Genomic DNA, 10350 nt, shown 5'->3' with positions numbered 1-10350 from the left:
TTATGTTGACTGAAAGCTTTGCTGGATATAGTATCCTAGTTTGGCATCTATGGTCCCTTAGACTCTGCATGACATTTGCCCAGACCCTTCTGGCTTTCATGGTTTCTGTAGAGAAGTCTGGTTTGATTCTGATCAGTCTACCTTTATTATGTTACTTGGCCTTTTTCCCTTGGTGCTTTTAATATTTTTTCTTTGTTCTGTAGATTTAGTATTTTGACACTTATGTAATATAAGGAGTTTTTTCTTTTTTCCTGCTCTATTCTATTTGGTGTTCTGTAGGCCTTTTGTATGTTTAAAGACATCTCTTTCTTTAAGTTGGGGACATTTTTTTCTATGATTTTTTTGAAATTATTTTTTGGACTCCCTGCCATGAGTTATTCTTATTATGTAAAACAGTTATGTTGCAGTCTGTGCCATGCACTAAGACTCTTTTGAACTCCATTCGGAGGCTGGGAGATGACTGAGTATCTAGATATATCTGCAAACAATAACTGATCATGCAATAAAAACTGATAAATGACATATTCCTGGAATTAGAAAGGGTACCATCGTACAAGTTTGTTGAGATAAATTGAGACTGTAGGGCCACATGGGCATATTAAAATCATATTATGGAAAGAAGGTCCATTAACATATTGGACATGTCAGGCTAAAGATTGTAACTCCTGTCCCTAGCACTGGTACCTCAGGGATGCACTCATCTGTCACCTGACACCTTGACTGTATGCATGTCAGGGGCTGATAGAAAGAAACCAATCATCTTTGACATTTCAGCTGAGCTCGGCCTCCACTGATGATGTTGCTTCTAAAAAAATAAAATTATTTTTTTTAATTTTATTTTTATGTGCATATGTGACTGCCTATATATCTAGATATCCTCATGGAGGACACAGGAGCATGTTGGCTTCTCCAGAACAGGATGAAAGGAGTTTATGAGATTTCTGGTGTAGATGCAGGAATGGAACCTGGATCTGCTGTGTGACTATCAAGTGCCCTTGGCTACTAAGACATTTTTATAGCAAATTGTATGACCTTTTTTAATTTAATGTTTTTTAGTTTAGTTTATTTACTTCACATCCCAAGGGTCTCCTCTCCACCTCTTTGCCCCTTCCCCTCTCCATTTCCCCCTCAAAAAATGGGGAGTTCAACTTACCACATATCAAACCTCTCCAGCACATCAAATCACACCATTATTTAATATATCCTTAACAACTGAGGCACATCACTGCCAGGGTTAAGTGATCCAAAAGCAAGCAATAGAGTCCATGATATAAACAGTACCCACCCACTCCACCCGCCAGGCAATCCACATGAAGACCAAGCTGCCTACCTACCACATACATGTAGGGGGCCTATATCCAGATCATTCATGCTCCTTAGTTGATGTCTCAGTCTCTGTAAGCCCCCATGGAACTGGGTTAATTGTCTCTGTTGGTCTTCTTGTGAGGTCCCTGTCCCCTTCAGGTTCTTTCACCTTTTCTCCAACACTTTCAGAGGACCCCTAGAACTCTGCCCCATGCTTGGCTGCAAGTCTCAGCATCTGTCTCAATCCGCTGCTGGCTGGAGCCTCCCACATGACCATCATGTTAGGCTCCTGTCTGCAAACATAGCAGAACATTATTAATAGTGTCAGGGGCTAGCTCTTAAGGTGGGGTGTGTCTTAGGTTGGGCCAATTACTGATTGGATATTCCCTCAGACTTTGTTCCCTCTTTATCCATGCACTCTTGTAGGCAGGGTATTTTTGAATCAAAGGACTTTTGGGTGGGTTGTTGTTCTTCTCCCTCCCTAGTACTGCCTGGCTAGGAGGTGGCCACTTCATTCTTCATGTCTCACCCCTATCCCTCCATAAGAAAAAATAACATAAAATAAAACAGAGCCAACTAACCAAAGCCCAGAGGGATTTTCTGAGACTGAAGCATCATCCAAGGACCATGCATGAACTATACCTAGGCCCCTGGGCAGCTTAGTATTCAAGTGAGTACTCTAGTAAGGGAAGTGGGTACTGCGATGAACAATGACTCACTTGTTAGCTTTTAGATCACTTTCCCAAAGCAGGACTGCCCTGCCAGGCCATAGGGGAAGACATGTTCAGTCCTGATGCAACTTAATGAGCTGGGGTAAATGAGAAAGGAAGCTCCCTCTTTTAAAGAAAAGAGGATGGTATGGTGGGAGAGAGAGAGAGGGTGGGACTGGGAGAGGAGGAGGGAAGGGGCTACAAGGATACAAAGTGAATAAAATAAATAATTGGGACAGAAGGTATTTTTAGCTCAGTACAGTAAATGGAAATAAGCCTACTTTTTATTTTTTAAATATATCTATTGTTTGAATTCCATTATTAATTACAAAACATATTAATTCAAAAATAATACAAATGTAAAAAAGTTAATAGAAACCTACCAAGACCTTTCTTTTTCTGATTGAATGAAGTGTTTAGCAGTTACATGAGACAGAACAAGGCAAAATATTCCACCTCCAATGAGACAGGTGTGTTGCGGTAAGTTAATATGGTGTTGGGCTATATACTGTTTATTTTTTGTCTTATAATTGTATTGGCAGTTATTATTTAACCTGATATCACAATTAATAAAATACAGACAGCTGTTAAATTTTATAATTGCCTTATTTACCTTAGGCTAGGCCAAAAGACTTAAGATGATGCTCCAACGTTATAGAGAGTTTTGAGTGGCTGTTCAGATAGTAAACTATCTTTGAATTTTTTTTTTTTTTAATTTTGGAAGCTGCTAACAAGCACTTAGTATTTACTCAAGTAATTAATTTGATTCCTGCTCGGGTCTCTGATAGGGTTAACACCAGATAGTCACAGTTTTATAACTAGCTTAGTTGCTTAGGAATTAAAGAAATGTTTTATGTATAGATAGATTTTTTATTTGGTTTTATAATTGTTTCATAATTATTATTACTATAAATTATAATTTATGGTAATAATAATAAATAATAATTATTATTTCATAATTATAAGTACAAAATGGTCTTTTTATTTAGACAGCAAGATATTTCATATTATTTGTGGCTGTCGTGAAATGTGTTGTTTCCCTAATTTCTTTCTCAGCCCTTTTGGGTATGACATTTTTTACGCCTCTGCTCATTTATTTGCTTACGCTTTTGGACTTAGAACTGATTTCCTCCTCTTGACCCAGTACTGCTTTTTTTATCTTCACACCTGAGTATAACATTGTTCTCAATCTTCACTCTCCTAAGACATGACTTACAGTAGTAGCTTCTCCCTAATGCTGGTTTAGGTTTGTTATCTTTTCTTTGTGCACTGTGTACATGTCTATTAACCCAGTTCTGAAACCTGTTGAACTCAGCTATAGCCACTTTAATTTATGTACATACTGTAACTCACATCTCTGGATAGACAGATGATAGATAATAAATATTAGATGGATATACAGGAATATGCTATGTGTTATGATTGATATGGTAAGAGAGTTAATATTATTAGTTAAGAGTGAGATAAAAGAACCAGTATTAGCCTCAGCCAGAGTACCAATATAGGTATGATATATTTTTTTTGACAAAAAGCTGCTGCTGAAGCCTCTGCAACTTATGGATATATTATTGTTCAACAAATTATGACATGGTAGAAATACATGTTCATATACATATATGACATAGTGAGATCAGAACAAAATACAATTTTCTATTGAAAAAGTATTGTAAAGTGCCTCCTTGGCTCACCAATAAAGATAATACCTATCAATAAACTGTTACTATTGTATAATTGTGGTATAGATTATATGAAACAAGTTTTTCTATAAATATAAGGTGTTACCAGATTTTAGGGTTTGTTTGAAAAAAAATGCATGCCAATATTTCTATGTGTAGAATGTATTTGTTTTAATTTACTTAATTATTGAAATGGCAGATTTAATTTCACTTGTTTCTTTTAATTCTCCCCACTCTCAGAAGGCAAAAACTGCCAAAGATGATGTTACTTTGAATAAGACTGTTTTTAAAATAGTAGAAATAGGAGAAAATATTGACAATAGATGTGAGGTCAAAAATTTTATCAGTACCATCTACGGCCATGACTAAAATTCATATAATTTTCAGAAGCAAATCAATCTAATGAAGTAAGTTTTTCTTCATAGCTAAATTCTACCTGATAGCATTCTCTGCTATAAAAAATCAGAGATTTAAAATATATGTAAGTTTTATATTGTGAAATACTGCTCAGCTTTGCCATTTACTAACTGCTACTGAATAAGAAAATGTGGTTTCTAGGAAGTTCAGTATGTTTTGTGCATACATGTGGATTTAGTAAATATTGCATGAGATAACTAAATATCTGGTACTGCTGCCTATGTAGACTGCTAAGAGACACCAGATGCCAACCCAGACTACTATACCCAGCAAAGCTTTCAGTCAACAAAGATGGAGAAAACAAAATATTCCATGTAAAAATATAAACTTAAATAACATTTACACAGCAACCCAGCCCTATCGAAGATTCTAGAAGGAAAACTCCAACATAACAAAATTAACTACACCCAAGAATACACAGGATATAGATAAAATCAAAACAAAAAATCAAAAGAAAACAAGCATACAAACACACTATAACCACCAACCCCACAATAAAAGGAATTAACATGCATTTGTCACTATTATCTATCAACATCAATCGACTCAACTCTCCAATAAAAAGACACAGACTAACAGAATGGATGCAGAAACAGGATCCAACATTCTACTGCTTCCAAGAAACACAACTATACAACAAAGACAGACACTACAACAAAGTAAAGGGCTGGAAAAAGATTTTACAAACAAAAGACCCCAAAAAAAAGCTGGGGTAGCCTTCCTGATATCTAATAAAATACACTTTAAACCAAAAATAACTAAAAGAGATGGAGAGGGACACTTCATTCTCATCAAAGGAAAAATTCACCAGGAGGACTTCACATTCCTGAATACCTATGCCCTGAAAACAAGAGCACCTGCATTTGCAAATGAAACATTATTAAAGCTTAAGTCACACATTGATCCCAACACCTCAATAAAATACTTACAAACCAAATCAAATAACATATCAAAGATATCATTCACAATGACCAAGCAGGCTTCATCCCAAGAATGTAGGAGACATTCAGTATATAGAAATCCATCAATGTAAACCACCACATAAACAAACTGGAAGGAAAAAAAAAATGAAAACACATCATCATCTTCTTAAACACCGAAAAAGCATTTGACAAATCCAACACACATTCATTTTTAAAGTTGTGGAGAGATCAGCATGTACCTCTAATAGTAAAGATAATATAGAACAAATCTATAGCCAACGTCATCTAAACAGAGAGGACTTAAATCAATCCCACTGAAATCAGGAACAAGGCAAGTTTGCCCACTTTTTCTGAATCTCTCCAACTTGAAGTCTTAGATCAATAAGACAACTAAAGGAGATCAAGAGGATACAATCTGTAAAGGAAGAAGTTAAATTATCACAATTCACAGATGATATTAAAGTATACATTAATGACCCCAAAAGTTCTACCAGGGAACTCCTATAACTGATAAACAACTTCAGCCAAGTGGCTGGATAAAAAAATTGACTAAAAATTTCAATAATCCTTGTGTATACAAAAGACAAATGGGCTAAGAAAGAAATTAGAGAAACAGCAACCTTCACAATAGCCACAAAGGATGTAGAGTACTTTGGTATATCACAAGCAAGTGAAAGACTTGTATGAAAATAGCTTCAAGTCTCTGAAGAAAAAAATTGAAGAAGATATCAGAAGATTGAAAGATCTCCCATGCACATGGATTAGTAGGATTAAGATAGTGAAAATGGCCATCCTACCAAAAGCAATCTACAGATTCAATGTAATTCCCATAAAAATATCAACACAACTTTTTACAGAACTTGGATGAACAATTCTCAATTTCATATTGAAAAACAAAAAAATCCACAATTGCTTAAACAGATGTTAAATATAAAGATTTTAATAACTTTATTTTCTCCTAACAATTTCATCCACATCTTCTTCTCCTCCTCTTCTCATACAACTTTACCCTCTTTCTCAAAAGAAAAGGCATACGAAAACTCAATACAATGCAAATAAATACATATTTATCACCCTGCATAAAAGTAAAGACCAAGTGGATCAAAGACCTCAACAGAAAACCAAACACACTAAATTGGTTAGAAGAAAAAGTGGGGAAAAGCCTTGAATTCATTGGCACAGGAGACAAATAAACAGAACACCAACAGCGCAGGTTCTAAGATCAACAAACAATAAATGGGCCCACATGAAACTGAAATGCTTCTGTAAAGCAAAGGACACTGTTGTCAGAACAAAAAGACAGCCTACAGACTGGGAAAGGATCTTGACCAAGAGTATATCTGACTGAAGGCTAATATCCAGAATATGTAAAGAACTCAATAAGTTAAACAGCAACAAATCAAGTAACCAAATTTAAAAATGGGGTACAGAGCTAAACAAAATTATCTATAAAGGAATATCAAATGGCAGAGAAACATTTAATAAAATGCTCAACGTCCATAGTCATCAGAGAAATGCAAATTAAAACGACCATAAGATTTCACCTCACACCAATCAGAATGCCTAGAGAGGATGTGCAGAAAGGGGAACATTCCTCCATTACTGGTGGGAATGTAAACTTGTACAAACACTTTGGGAATCAATCTGGTTCTTTCTCAGACAATTAGGAATTGTGCTTCCTCAAGATCAAGTTATACCATTCCTAGGCATATATCCAAAATATGCTCAACTATACAACAAGGCCATTTGCTCAACCATATTCACAGCAGCTTTATTTGTAATAGTCAGAAGCTAGAAGCAACCTAGATGTCCCTTAGTTGAGGTATGGATATAGAAATTGTGGTACATTTACATAATGGAGTACTACTCAGCAATTAAAAACAAGGAAATCATGAAATTTGTAGGCAAATGGTGAGAACTAGAGAAGATCATCTTGAGTGAGGTATCCCAGAAGCAGAAAGACACACATTGTATATATTAACTTGTAAGTGGATATTAGACATATAATATAGGATAAACATACTAAAATCTGTACACCTAAAGAAGCTAAGCAAGAAAGAGGATCCTGGGTAAGAGGATCAATCGTTTCAAAAGGCAAACAGGATGGACATAGTAAGGAGTAAACAGAGAATAGGACAGGAGCCTACTACAGAGTGCCTCTGAAAGACTCTACCCTGCAGGGTATCAAAGCAGATGCTCAGACTCATAGCCAAACTTTGGGCAGAGTGCAGGGACTCTTATGAAAGACGAGGGAGAAAGAATGACCTGGAGATGATATGAGCTCCACAAGGAGAGCTACAGAAACACAAAATGTAGGCACAGGGGTCTTTCCTGAAACTGGTACTCCAACCAAGGACCATGCATGCAGATAACCTAGAACCCCTGCACTGATATAAACCATGGCAGCTCAGTCTCCAAGTGGGCTCCCTAGTAAGTAGAACAATGACATGAACTGATTGGCTGGCTCTTTAATCACCTACCCTTGATGGGAGAGCAGCTTTACCAGGCCATAGAGGAAGACAACGCATCCTGTCCTGGAAGACCTTATAGGCTAGGGTTAAATGGAAGGGGAGGAAGATCTCCCCTCTTAGTGGACTTGGAGAGGAGCATGGCAGGATATGAGGGAGGAAGGGTAGGCTTGGGAGGGAATGAGGAAGGGGGCTACAGTTGGAGTACAATGTGAATAAGCTTGAATTAATATAAAAATTTAAAAATTAAATTAAAAAAAGTATTATGCAGATCTTTAATTAAATATATTTTAGTTTCAAAGGTTGTTAGTGGATATGAAATATGCTTTATTATTAGTGACTATCCTACATAATATAAATTAATTTTAATTAAAATATTTAAAATCAGGGAAAAAAATCCAAAAGACTCAATACAACAACAAAATGCCCAAAACCTAGAAAACAAAATACAACATTGAACAAGAACAAGCAAATGAACAAACAACAATGAGAACAGCAACAATAATAAAACATCCACCACTTTGTAAATATAAAAAGTATAAGCATACAGAGAAGCCAGTGTGGTCTGATATTTGTTGGTCAGCTAATCTTGCATATGAGATCTGGAGTTGTTGTTATTCCCAATTTCATTCCATTGAGGAAAACTGAGTTTCCCTCTCTTAGTAGATATAAATGAAAGTTCTCTTGTTAACCTTTTATCCTAAGGGATTGTTTTCTATTAATTCAATCATTTTTGAAAAAAAAATCACAAAATTAAATATAATAAATAAAACAAAAACTGTCACATCAAAGTCATACAAAGAAGACCAACAGAAGGAAAAGGGTCGAAGAGAAGATATAAGAGACCCATTTGTTCATACCCTCAGGAATCCCATGAAGACACTAAACTGGAAGCCATAATATAAGTGCTGAATACCTAATACATACCTGTGTAGGCTCTGGTCATGCTAATTCAGTCACAGTGATTCATATGAGCTTTTTTCATGTTGATTTAGAGAGCCATGTTGTTTTGGTGTCCCCATGCTCTCTGGCTTTTTCATTGTTTTTGTCTCCTCTTCCCCAGAGTTCACTGAACTCTGAAGGGAGGGGTTTGCCCTCAAACATCCCATTTAGGGCTGAGTGTTCCAAGCTCTCTCACTTTCTGCTTAATGTTTGCCTGTGGGTTCACTTTTACATAATTTTAACCATTTTTATTATTTCTTTGATAATTTTGTAGATGTAGTACTTACGCATGACATTATCAGGTTTTAATTTTAAAATTATTATTTTTATTATTATTGTACAATTTCAGATATGTAGTTCTTGCATACTGAATATCTTCACCTTCCATTTCACTACCACCCTTGTCCAGTTCTATCCCCTGCTCATAATTCTCTCTTTCACATTCTTATCCATTCATTTTATTTTGTTATCAATATTTGACAGGCCCATCTGTGTGTCTCGGTTTGAAACTAACCACTGGAGCCTGGTGAGCTAATAATATCAACATAACTATCAACTAAAGGCATACTAGATGCCGAAAAACTGATGACTGGATAATGAATATATAGAATATATACATAATGTAATATCACTTAACTATAAAAAATAAAATTTTCAGGGAAATGAGTAGGCCTGGAAAAAAATTCTAAGGAAGGCAATCTAAATCCAAAAGGACAAACACCACATGTTCTCTCTTATATGAGGAACCTCACATAAATTGCTTAGTATGGTATGACTAACATGAGGTGTCTTTTCATGCCAGGAAACAGTAAAGATAATAGGGCAAACAGCTTAAGAGATGGGAAAAAGAAAAGTCAGGAGGAAATACTGTGGGTGGAAAAGTTTAGGCAGGAATGAATGCAGTTGGGGAGAGGAGGGCATGTAAAGGGAACATTAACTGGGATAAAAGAAGTATGAATAAACTGGAAAGCAAGATATTCTCACCGGTGTAATCATGGCTGGACTCTTGGCAGGGGGCAGTATACCTAATTGGCATTTGAATGGGTCCAAGATCCATTCCACGGAGAGAAAAGTGTGTAAATGTCTGCTGTTGTAAGCTTGCTAACAACCTAGATCTAGAGTGACAGTAGGCCATGCAGGAATGTATCGCTGATGGATAAGTAAGTGAAAGAAAGCACACTGCCTTCTAAATACCCATGCATATATGCGTACATACATATATGCAGGTGGCTCTTGTCTTTAGAAGGAGCTCTATAGCATCTCCTTACATTGAACAGGGATGACTGCAGAGACTCTGGATGCCTAACATGAAGAAAATAAGCCATGAATATTGGCTTCTCTCTAAAAGGTCACTCATAACAAAACCCTCTAAGGATCAAGGGACATTGAAGAATAGGAGGCAGAATATATAAAAGCTAAAGATATGGTGTAGAGCTATGAAACTGAAAATTCTATACTACTACTGCAGTAATTGACTCAGAGCAACTATAGCTACCTGCACTGGATTCAGAAAAGACCAGGTCCATCAACAATTAGTCAAGAAAGGGAAGGTTCCTACATTACCTTACCCTTTAATTCTATTGGTTATGGATATATTCTATAAGAGTGGCACACACTAACTGACTTCAGTTGAACTTAAGGCTTCAGATTAAGGTCATTGATACATATGGAGTTGATATTTTGTACAGGGTGAATGGCATGAATCTAATCCTCTCCTTATTCTTTTTTATAATGCTTACTAAAATTGTTTAAATTGTAAATGCTACTTCCATTATATATTTTCATTATAGATCACTGGCATATTTAACCAATTTTTAAACACTTACATTTATTTCTATCATTTTATTTACCAGATAGAATTTGTAAAAATAAAGTACGTTTATTTTCTATTTTGATTAAAATTGCCACC

The sequence above is a fragment of the Meriones unguiculatus genome, chromosome X (genome assembly GCF_030254825.1).
Source record: "Meriones unguiculatus strain TT.TT164.6M chromosome X, Bangor_MerUng_6.1, whole genome shotgun sequence".
NCBI lineage: Eukaryota > Metazoa > Chordata > Mammalia > Rodentia > Muridae > Meriones > Meriones unguiculatus.
This window is presented reverse-complemented; position numbering follows the sequence as displayed.